At 44.9% G+C, this 8,619-nt stretch overlaps 1 long non-coding RNA gene across 1 annotated transcript; it reads left to right on the forward strand.

Moving 5' to 3' along the window:
• The first annotated feature begins 6,432 nt into the window (after positions 1-6,432).
• LOC308186629 lies at positions 6,433-8,300 on the forward strand. The gene is made up of 4 exons (XR_013944145.1): positions 6,433-6,600; positions 7,073-7,192; positions 7,701-7,781; positions 8,196-8,300. It is a non-coding gene; the product is annotated as an uncharacterized lncRNA (long non-coding RNA).
• The last annotated feature ends 319 nt before the right edge of the window (positions 8,301-8,619 follow it).

Below are 8,619 nucleotides of genomic sequence, written 5' to 3' on the forward strand. Positions count from 1 at the left end.
GTTTATATGTACTGTAAAATTAGTGATTTGGGACTTGTGAGCACTGAGAACAGGTTAGCAATTGCTTAAGAGCTTTACTTTCTCGTTCTGCTAATGCACATGAAATTCTTCAGGAACTGCAGCACAAGAACCGTCTTGCACAGGATCTCTGGAAGCAGGAAATAGCCGCTCTGTGGACCTCTCTCTTCCTTTGATATGTTAAGGGCTCTTTAGAAGAGCAGAAGATGGAGCAGCTCTTCCTGGGAGGGAGAACGGGGCTATTCGCAGCTCGTTCCAGTGGTCCCAGGTGTCTCATGGTTGTGACATTTGTGGCTGGGGGAGACCGCTCAGTCGAGTCATTGGTCACCTCCTGGCTTTGCAGAACACAGACTTTCAGAGTAAAGGTGTCGCTGTCGCTCTGGGCCTGGGAGATGGGCGAAACATCTTAGGCTTGAAACTGATTCTCTGCAGAGTGGCGTGCTCAGATCTGAGCACATCGTCTTGGCCTGTTCTGTGCTTCGACCATGGGAAGATGAATGGTTTACCTATGCACCGTTAAATATAATTTGACACCTAGCACACAACACTTTCAGCCCGTGGGGTGCTTTAACAAGCAGGTAAATCAGCGGGGACTGTTTTGCAGCCAGGGCGATGCTGGGTGATTAAAAAGCAGGGTCAGAGCAAGGAGTTTATGGTGTTCTTTCTTGCTTGTCATCCGACTGTCCGCTTACACTGTTCTAAAAAAAAACAAAACAAAAAATCCGAAACGGGGTAAGCATCTTTAATATCTTTATTATAAATGGAAGGCACAAAACAGGCCAGCAACAGAGACTGTCCAAGAGAAATACTTTATGCTTTATAAACAAACAAGAAAGTACCCTTAGGTAGGTGTGATAATCCTTCTCTAATGCATTCTTTGGAGTGCAAAAATATTTTGTTCCCTTCTTGCTCTTCTCTCCAGGACAAAGGCAGAATAGCCAACTGGAAAGTTAGACCAGGGAGGTCAGTTTGTTCCATACTGAGAAAGACAAGCCTGTAAAACAAACCAGACAGATTTTCTTTGGACTATTTATCTTCCTTCAGCAAAGGCATGGTTTATGATACTTGTTGGCATGTATTTCCAGACCCCCAGCTACCGTGACTGTAGTGCATCTGTAATTCTTTTGTACAAAAAGAGTTCAAAATCTCGTAACGCAAAAACTTTACTAGCACCCTGGAGAAAAAAGAAATCTAAAAATCTTGCCAACTTCAATTACAGACCTGCTGAGTGCACCAGAGTTACTCATTTTTATTCAGGCTTTCAGGGGCTAGTTCAGTTGGTTTCTGTTCAGCACTTGGATCGCCATATTGGCAGATGTCAGTTAAAAAAAAAAAAAAAAAAGCTTTTGAGATCTTTTTTAAAATGAGACTGCTTTTATGGCATTTAGGGCTGTGAGGTATCCTTGGTTTTTGCTTTCTTCCCATTCCTTAGACCAGATCCGTTCATATCCTGAACAGCGTTCTGGGTCTCTTCAGGAAAATGGAAGGCAACAAGCAAAATGATGAGCTCCTTGGGCATTCAAAAGAGCTCAGTCTGGAAAAGATTTCAAGTCCAACTTCCATGCTAAGGAGCACCAGTAATTTTTAGAAGTAGATGCAGAGGAACCTGCATGGCACTAAGTGTGTTTCTGAAGGTGCTAAAGGTCAGAAGTGACGATTCCTGTCGATACTAAAGAAGAGAAGGAAACCTTGCACTTAACTTCTGTTTTTATTCCCTTTGTCAAGCAGTCAAAACCAATACCTAATATGAGAACCCAACTTTTCCTCTCTTTACTTTAGATTTGGGAAAATTCCCTGCCAAAAAAATATTTCCTGGAAAATTCACTAGTGTTTGTGTGAGTAAAAGGTTCCAACCTTTTATTATTAATTTGTAAGAACTATTTCATCCGCTTTTGTCCAGAAGAGTCCGAAATAATTTGCACAGAAATGTGCAGCATTTTAATGAAAGGATTCAGAATCACTCTAATTTGAACTTTATCTGGTCTGGTTGCAGGTTTTATGACATTTAGTGTCTTAAAAAAAAAAAAATCAAAATATCTGACTTCACATCAGAAAAAAAAAACCTGCTTGCGGCTAAATAAAATCTGTTGCAGCTCTGGTCATTGAAAAATCATTGGCTGTTAAATTGGACCTAAGTCATCTTTTCTAACCTTTCATGATCTTGCAGCAATGGATGATGACGGATATATGGATTAGGGAACAGCACGTGATGGCAAACCTGCGGTATTTGCTACAGCGCAGAAAGAAAACAAATTGCTTCCAAAAAATCAAACTAATTCAAAATTCTTGGTATCATGCAGCCATGCCACTGGCAAAGTGAGCATTGCCCTGCCTCTCAAAGCTTGCTGTATCCTTGGTCTGCTGTCTTCCTGCTGTTAATTGATTGCAACTCTACGTGTCTGATCAGGGCTACGAGTTGTTCTCGATATGGATACCATACGACATATACTGTGCACGCTTGTGTGTATAGATATGTTTATCCTGTATGCATGTACATATGTATGCATATTTGTGTGTTGGCCCCCAGATCATTCATGTTATAAAGCATTGGCCTCGAAGGCATACTCATCAAAATATTTTGTAGATCCTCCATTTTTTTCTAGCTCCCTCAAAATGAGAGAGTTTTTACGCGCTCTCTGCATCAAAAAGGCAAAAATTCTGATTTCCACTGTCGCTCTCGCTAACTTTCTATCACTCACTCCTCGTGTGTGTCTAAACACATATGTGTGTATGCGTATGCACATTTGTGTATTTATATGCACTGGTGCATTTTTTGCTGTACAGGTAATAAAGACGGGGAAAGGTTTTTGTCTTTTCTTAATAGGTGAAGAAATCTTGAAGACCAGAGATTGGAACATACTGAATTTTAAATTAAAAAAAAAAAAAAAAAGTTAAATTGTCCGGCTGTGGAAGATGGATCCTCATTTTTGCAGCCACTTTGAATCACGAGTTCATCTCTAAATGCGCTGTTTTTTTTTGTTTTTGTTTTGTTTTGTTGGGTTTTTTTTTTTTGGTTTTTATTTTTTGAAGAGCTAACTAACCCTGGCTGTCTCCAGTCTGAGAGAGTATTCAAATGGACTTGCTTCCTCCATTAGTTATAAGCTGTTTAAAAGCACATCCTATGTTTGAATTGTGGATGAGAGGCTCCCTTGGCAAAGTGAGGAGGCAAATTCTTCCTACCCCTTTATCATTAATTCACGGATTCAGTGTTGGTTCGGCCTCCAGGAGAAGTTCACTGGAAGTCTTTGAAGATCGATAACTTTGCTGAGGTTGTCCAGGTAGGTGAACTCGAAGACCCACAGTGACTGGAACATGCTATTTAACGCGTCATACTGCATTCTGTAGCAGTTACTGGTAGCCATAGTTGATCATTGCCTTGCACGTATGATCAGGTGTTTTTTTAAGAAGTGACTCCATTTTCAGGCTTTTTTTTTCCATTTTTTTCACGAAGGGGTAGAGTAGGAGGAGGAAGCAGAATGGTCTTTGGTTAACGTGATAACCAGATAGATTCTGAAGTCTGATAGATTCTGGGCCCCATAGGACCCACCCCTGTGACCCCCGGAGGGCCCCCGGGCGCAGCATAGAACCCACCCCGGTGACCTGTGGTGCTTGTACACAGTGCACTGAGCTGCTTGTACACAGTAGGGGCTTGCATTTGGGGGGGTGTTGGGAGCTGCTTGTACAATATAGGGATCTGCATCTGGAGGGGGTTGGGAGCTGCTTGTACACCTTTGGGACTTGCATCTGGGGGGTGCTTCGGAGCTGCTTGTACACTGTAGGGTCCTGCCTTGTGCAGGGTTTGTAGCTGCTTCTACACCTTTGGGGTCTGCAGCTGGGGGGGGGGGGGGGTGACAGGTGCTTGTCTGCTGTAGGTGGCCACGTTGGGGGAGTTGGGAGCTGCTTGTACACTGTAAGGGTCTGGGTCTTGGGGGGGGTTGCGGCTGTTTGTACACCTTTGGGGCCTGCCTCTGGGGAGGGTGGGGAGTTGCTTGTATGCCTTTGGGGCCTGTGTTTGGGGGGGGGGTTGGAGTCTGTGCCGGGGGGGTTGGGAGCTGCTTGTACACTCTAGGGTCCTCTGGCGGGCTTTGGGGCCTCCCTTTGAGGGGGGTGGTGGGAGCTGGTTGTACACCTTTGGGGCCTGCGTCTGGGGGGTTGGGGCTGGGGCCGGGACCTGGGGCCTGCATCTGGGTGGGGTGGGGTCCAGTTCATGGGGGGGGGGGGGTTGGGAGCTGCTTGTGGACAGTTGGGGTCTGCATCCAGGTGTGGATAGGGTAAGGGGATAGGTAAGAGGATAGGTAAGGGGATCGAGGTTGTGGGAATAAAAATATTTTTGCACAGTTACATCGTTTAGAGGGAAGGAAGGTGGTATTGATATATGCTCACAGTGATAAGAAAGCTTAACAGACAACCTTGTAAAATGCAGACAACCAGAATCCTTAGAGCAATTGGGTAGAAATCACGGTGTAAGAAACATTACCACCTCAAAGAGGAAAACAGTCAAGAAAAAAAGAAAATTGACTTGTAACAGGCCAGCAGCTGTGTATTTTCTGTGAAGCACCGGATAGATTGTGAACCTGGATTACCCAGTCAATGGGGAAACAGGGGAGGGTCCCGGTCATCAAGAGGAAAAAAAAAAATGTATATAAACTGTGTTAGGGAACTAGTAGGTGGCTTGTGGGACGCCTGCCATTGCAATCGTGAATAAAAATGCTACTTCACTGAGATCCTTGCCTGAGCCTATGGTATTGGTTACAGAGTGTTTCTAACAAGGTGTTAGGGTTTTAAGGTTTCTTTTTTTTAAGGTTAACGTGATAAGCAGCTAGATTGTGAATTCAATTGTAGCAACCTGAGGCAGTAGCACGGACGTTTTTGAGGCTGTACTATATTTTCCTTGTTGGTTTCCTTTTGGTTACAGGGAGACAACTGTTCCTTCCGCCACTGCGAAGCTGCTCTGGGGAACGAGACGGTCTGCACGCTGTGGCAGGAGGGTCGTTGTTTCAGGAATGTCTGCCTGAATGATTCAGACACATGGAAATTGATGTGAGTGCCTAAAGATGTGTTCTCAAAATAAATCAACAAAAGCATTTTTCAGTGCCGTAGGTGTGCTGATTGTGCTTTTGCAGGACAGATTCATTTGCTTTGAAATGACACTGGTTTCTGTTACCAGGAGAGGGGGTGGGAGGAAGGAGAGGGAAATAAAATCAATGCCTTAGGTACGTCTTAGCAAGATTTTCTTTTATTAGATGCCGACAGTATTTTCTCAACAGATGCAGAATAACTGCTAACTAGACTGCTAAAACCTGCTGGAGCAGGGGGGTAATAAACAGGCTGTACTAGCCTCCTGAGAGCAGGCTTGATAATGATCTATCAGGTCTCTTGTGTCCCGGAGTCCTTCAGATAATGCTGTTCTAGCTGCCTGGGCTAGGAAGCAGTGGGGAAAGTTAAAGGTGCAGAAGAACGACGTCTCCAAGAAGTAGTTCTGGATAGAGTTAACCTAGGCAATTTAAGATGTTCTTTTTCCCTCTGAATAATCCTAGTATAATCCTAGGTGTATTAGTTTAACCCACCCTAAACTGATGTCTGAGAGTGCCTGTCTTCTCAAACTGAATGATGACAAAGCTAAACGTGCATAGTGGTTACAGCTTCTGCAAACTTTGTGAATATGCCCGGAAATACTATACTTGAGTGATAAACTGACCTTTGGAATGATGTTTCAGCACTGTATTGTGACAGCCCTATCGCTGTCGTGACCTGGAACTGTGCATCTCTTTGCAAACCTTAGGTGCATGTTATCACGAGCTTGTCTTTCTTTCTGTCTTCAGAAAAAGCGCAGTGAGATTCCCTGCTACTGGGAGAAGCAGCCAGTAGGCTGTCAGAAAGCCAACTGTGCTTTTCATCACGCAAAGGGACGTTACATCGATGGAGTCTTCGTTAGAGTGAGTTTAGGTCCTTTTTCTTTAAGTATTGAGGAATTAATTTTGAATATTCCTTAGTGGGTGCCAATACTGTAGGAGACATCAGGTACCCGTTCATTTGTGAGTGCAGGAAAAGGTCTGCAGTCCTAGGTGGTCAGCTAAACCGAGTGTCCTGCTGGTGTACTGCTGGTATTTGTTTTCTGCTTTCATGCTCAGCTTCTCTCTGCTTTGTGTGATATTTGCCTTGCAGTTTGCTTTCTGTTGTTTCATCTTCTGCTGGGTGGCAGGGAGATGTGTTGTTGTTTGAAGGCAAGTCATTGTTCACGGTGTAAACAGTGGCGGGATGGGCAAAAGGAGATGCTGCATTCATTGCCTGTGCAGGTTATCTGCCTTACCTACCAATGCTCTTCGTGCATTGTGGCCAAAGTTTTAAACTGCCATGTTACTGATGATCCTCCTCTTCCTCTAGCTACACTGCCAAGTGTATCAAATCACGATGATTTGAAAGTGGCTCAGATGTCACTGCAGCAAAACAAACTTTCTGTCCAGTCCAATGCCTCTCCATAGCTAAGGGGGGTGACGAAAGTGGAAAACTCGGAAAATGTCCCAAGCCCTACACACCCTCCAGTTGTAATCAATGCTGCAGATGATGATGAAGATGACGATGGTGAGCATGCTTTGGTTCTTGGAAGGACTTTGTGCTGTAAATGAATGTATAAATCACAGATGAGCTGAGGTCTGACTAGCGATAGGGCAGGCAGTCTGGTCAGCTCGCTGGTGGCTTTGTCTGGCGGTCAGTGGACAGAACCTGAAATGCTGGAGGAAAGCTTAGAACCACTCTTGGCTTTAGCTGGTCTGTTGTGTAAAGCTCTATGTGAAAGTAGGAGGGAAATTCCTTTTTCTTCTGTCTGAAGAGTAATATGTTGTGTAGTAGTTAAAGCTGCAGAGAGAATCTAGAGTCCGAGATGTTTTGTCCTAGTGTAGTCTCCTTACGAGTTCATCAGGTCAGCGTAGCTGTATTAAAAAAAAAGAAAAAAAAAGCTTTTTTATATGAGCCATGGACTGGAGTGTCATCGCATGAGCTACATAATCATGAACAATCTGGTCTATGCATAGCTGAACAGATTTTTCCCCTTCAGACCAGCTTTCTGAGGCAGGAGAAGAAACTAAAACTCCCATCCAGCAACCAGCTGAGGAAGGCCAAAATGGATTACGGATGATTTCCACTCGGAAAGCCAGTGCTACTACTGCTAAGCAAGGTATTCCGGCACCTGTAGTAGGATAAATCGGAAGGAGAACTTGCCAATGAACTCGAAAGCAATGTGGCGTAAAAACACAACAGAATGTAGGGGTGCTGAATGGACTCGGTTATTTCCATGATCTCATTTCTCCCTAATAGCATCATGTGCCCATTGGGTCAGAAAGTTGAACTGCTTTTCTTTCCTTTTGGAGAACAAAACAGGGCCACAGCATGGAGTTTAAATGGCTGCACGTGCAGCCTGGCAACCACTGTTGAAAGCCATATCTAACGATAGAGGGATCTAATATCGTGTCAATGGATTAAAATTAAAACTACAATTTTTACCCTGAAGGGGGAAAGGAGGGGCAAAATGCCATTGATTCTACGGTTCTTTCAGTTGTGAGGAGTGTTGACGGGGTTTATTGTAAATGCTTCTGAAAGTTCCTGAGCACTAAGAAGCCTGAGGATCTGTGGTCCTCAGTGAGTGCCTCTAAGCCTTAGTCTCATTAAGTGTTTTCTGTTTTCAGAGGACGGTCTGAATTTTGGAATAAAAACACTTGAAGAAATCAAATCGCAGAAAATGAAGGAAAAAACTAAGAGACACGGTGGTGAGTTAATATTCCCTACTTTCTTACCCTGTTCACCTTCATCCCGTTTGACGTTCTTTTTTAAAAAAGAAATTCTTCCAGTAATACCGGGTAGCTGGCTATGCTTTGGTGAATCCAACTATTTGCCAAAGAAGTGAAATTTGATTGGCTTCAGAATGGCAGGTGATGGTGGCTGGGAGCTGCTTGAGGGAGAGACTTCCATTTTTAGCTGGGGGCATCGAGCAACCTGATTCTCAGCCAGCTGGTATTCTAGATGGGAATTGCAAGGGCAACCAGAGGCAAATTAGTCACCTCTCTTATTTACATGCTCTGGTCACTGTATGTTTGACAGTAACGGATAATTAAAGTTCTGTGTTCTTTGCGATAGTTTGTTATGTTTGGTAAACTTCCTTATGTTTTGCTTGCTCTGAACAGAAGGTCCTTCAAGATCTTCTCTTCCTCCCGTCGATTCTATGATTTTTCCTGCTCCGGAAAAGGAAAATGTCCGGGCAGGGGTGAGAACTGTGACGCCGTCTACAGAGGAAGGTAATAATTAATGCTTTTGTTTTGATTTCATTCCTCCTAAACTGGAAGGTTAAAACAGGAGCTCCGGAGCTCCCGGGGTCCCGCCAGGGGTCACCGGGGTGGGTCCTCGGGGGCACCTGGGGGCTTGCCGGGGGTCACCGGGGTTTGTACTCGGGGGCGCCTGGGGCTTGCTGGGGGTCACCGGGGTGGGTGCTCGGGGGCGCCTGGGGTCCCGGCGGGGGTCACCGGGGTGGGTCCTCGGGGGCGCCCGGGGGCTTGCCCGTGGTTACTGGGGTGGGTCCTAGGGGGCGCCCGGGGTTTTCCAGGGGTCACC

This window comes from Anser brachyrhynchus, assembly GCF_964034855.1.
Source record: "Anser brachyrhynchus genome assembly, contig: SCAFFOLD_55, whole genome shotgun sequence".
Lineage (NCBI taxonomy): Eukaryota > Metazoa > Chordata > Aves > Anseriformes > Anatidae > Anser > Anser brachyrhynchus.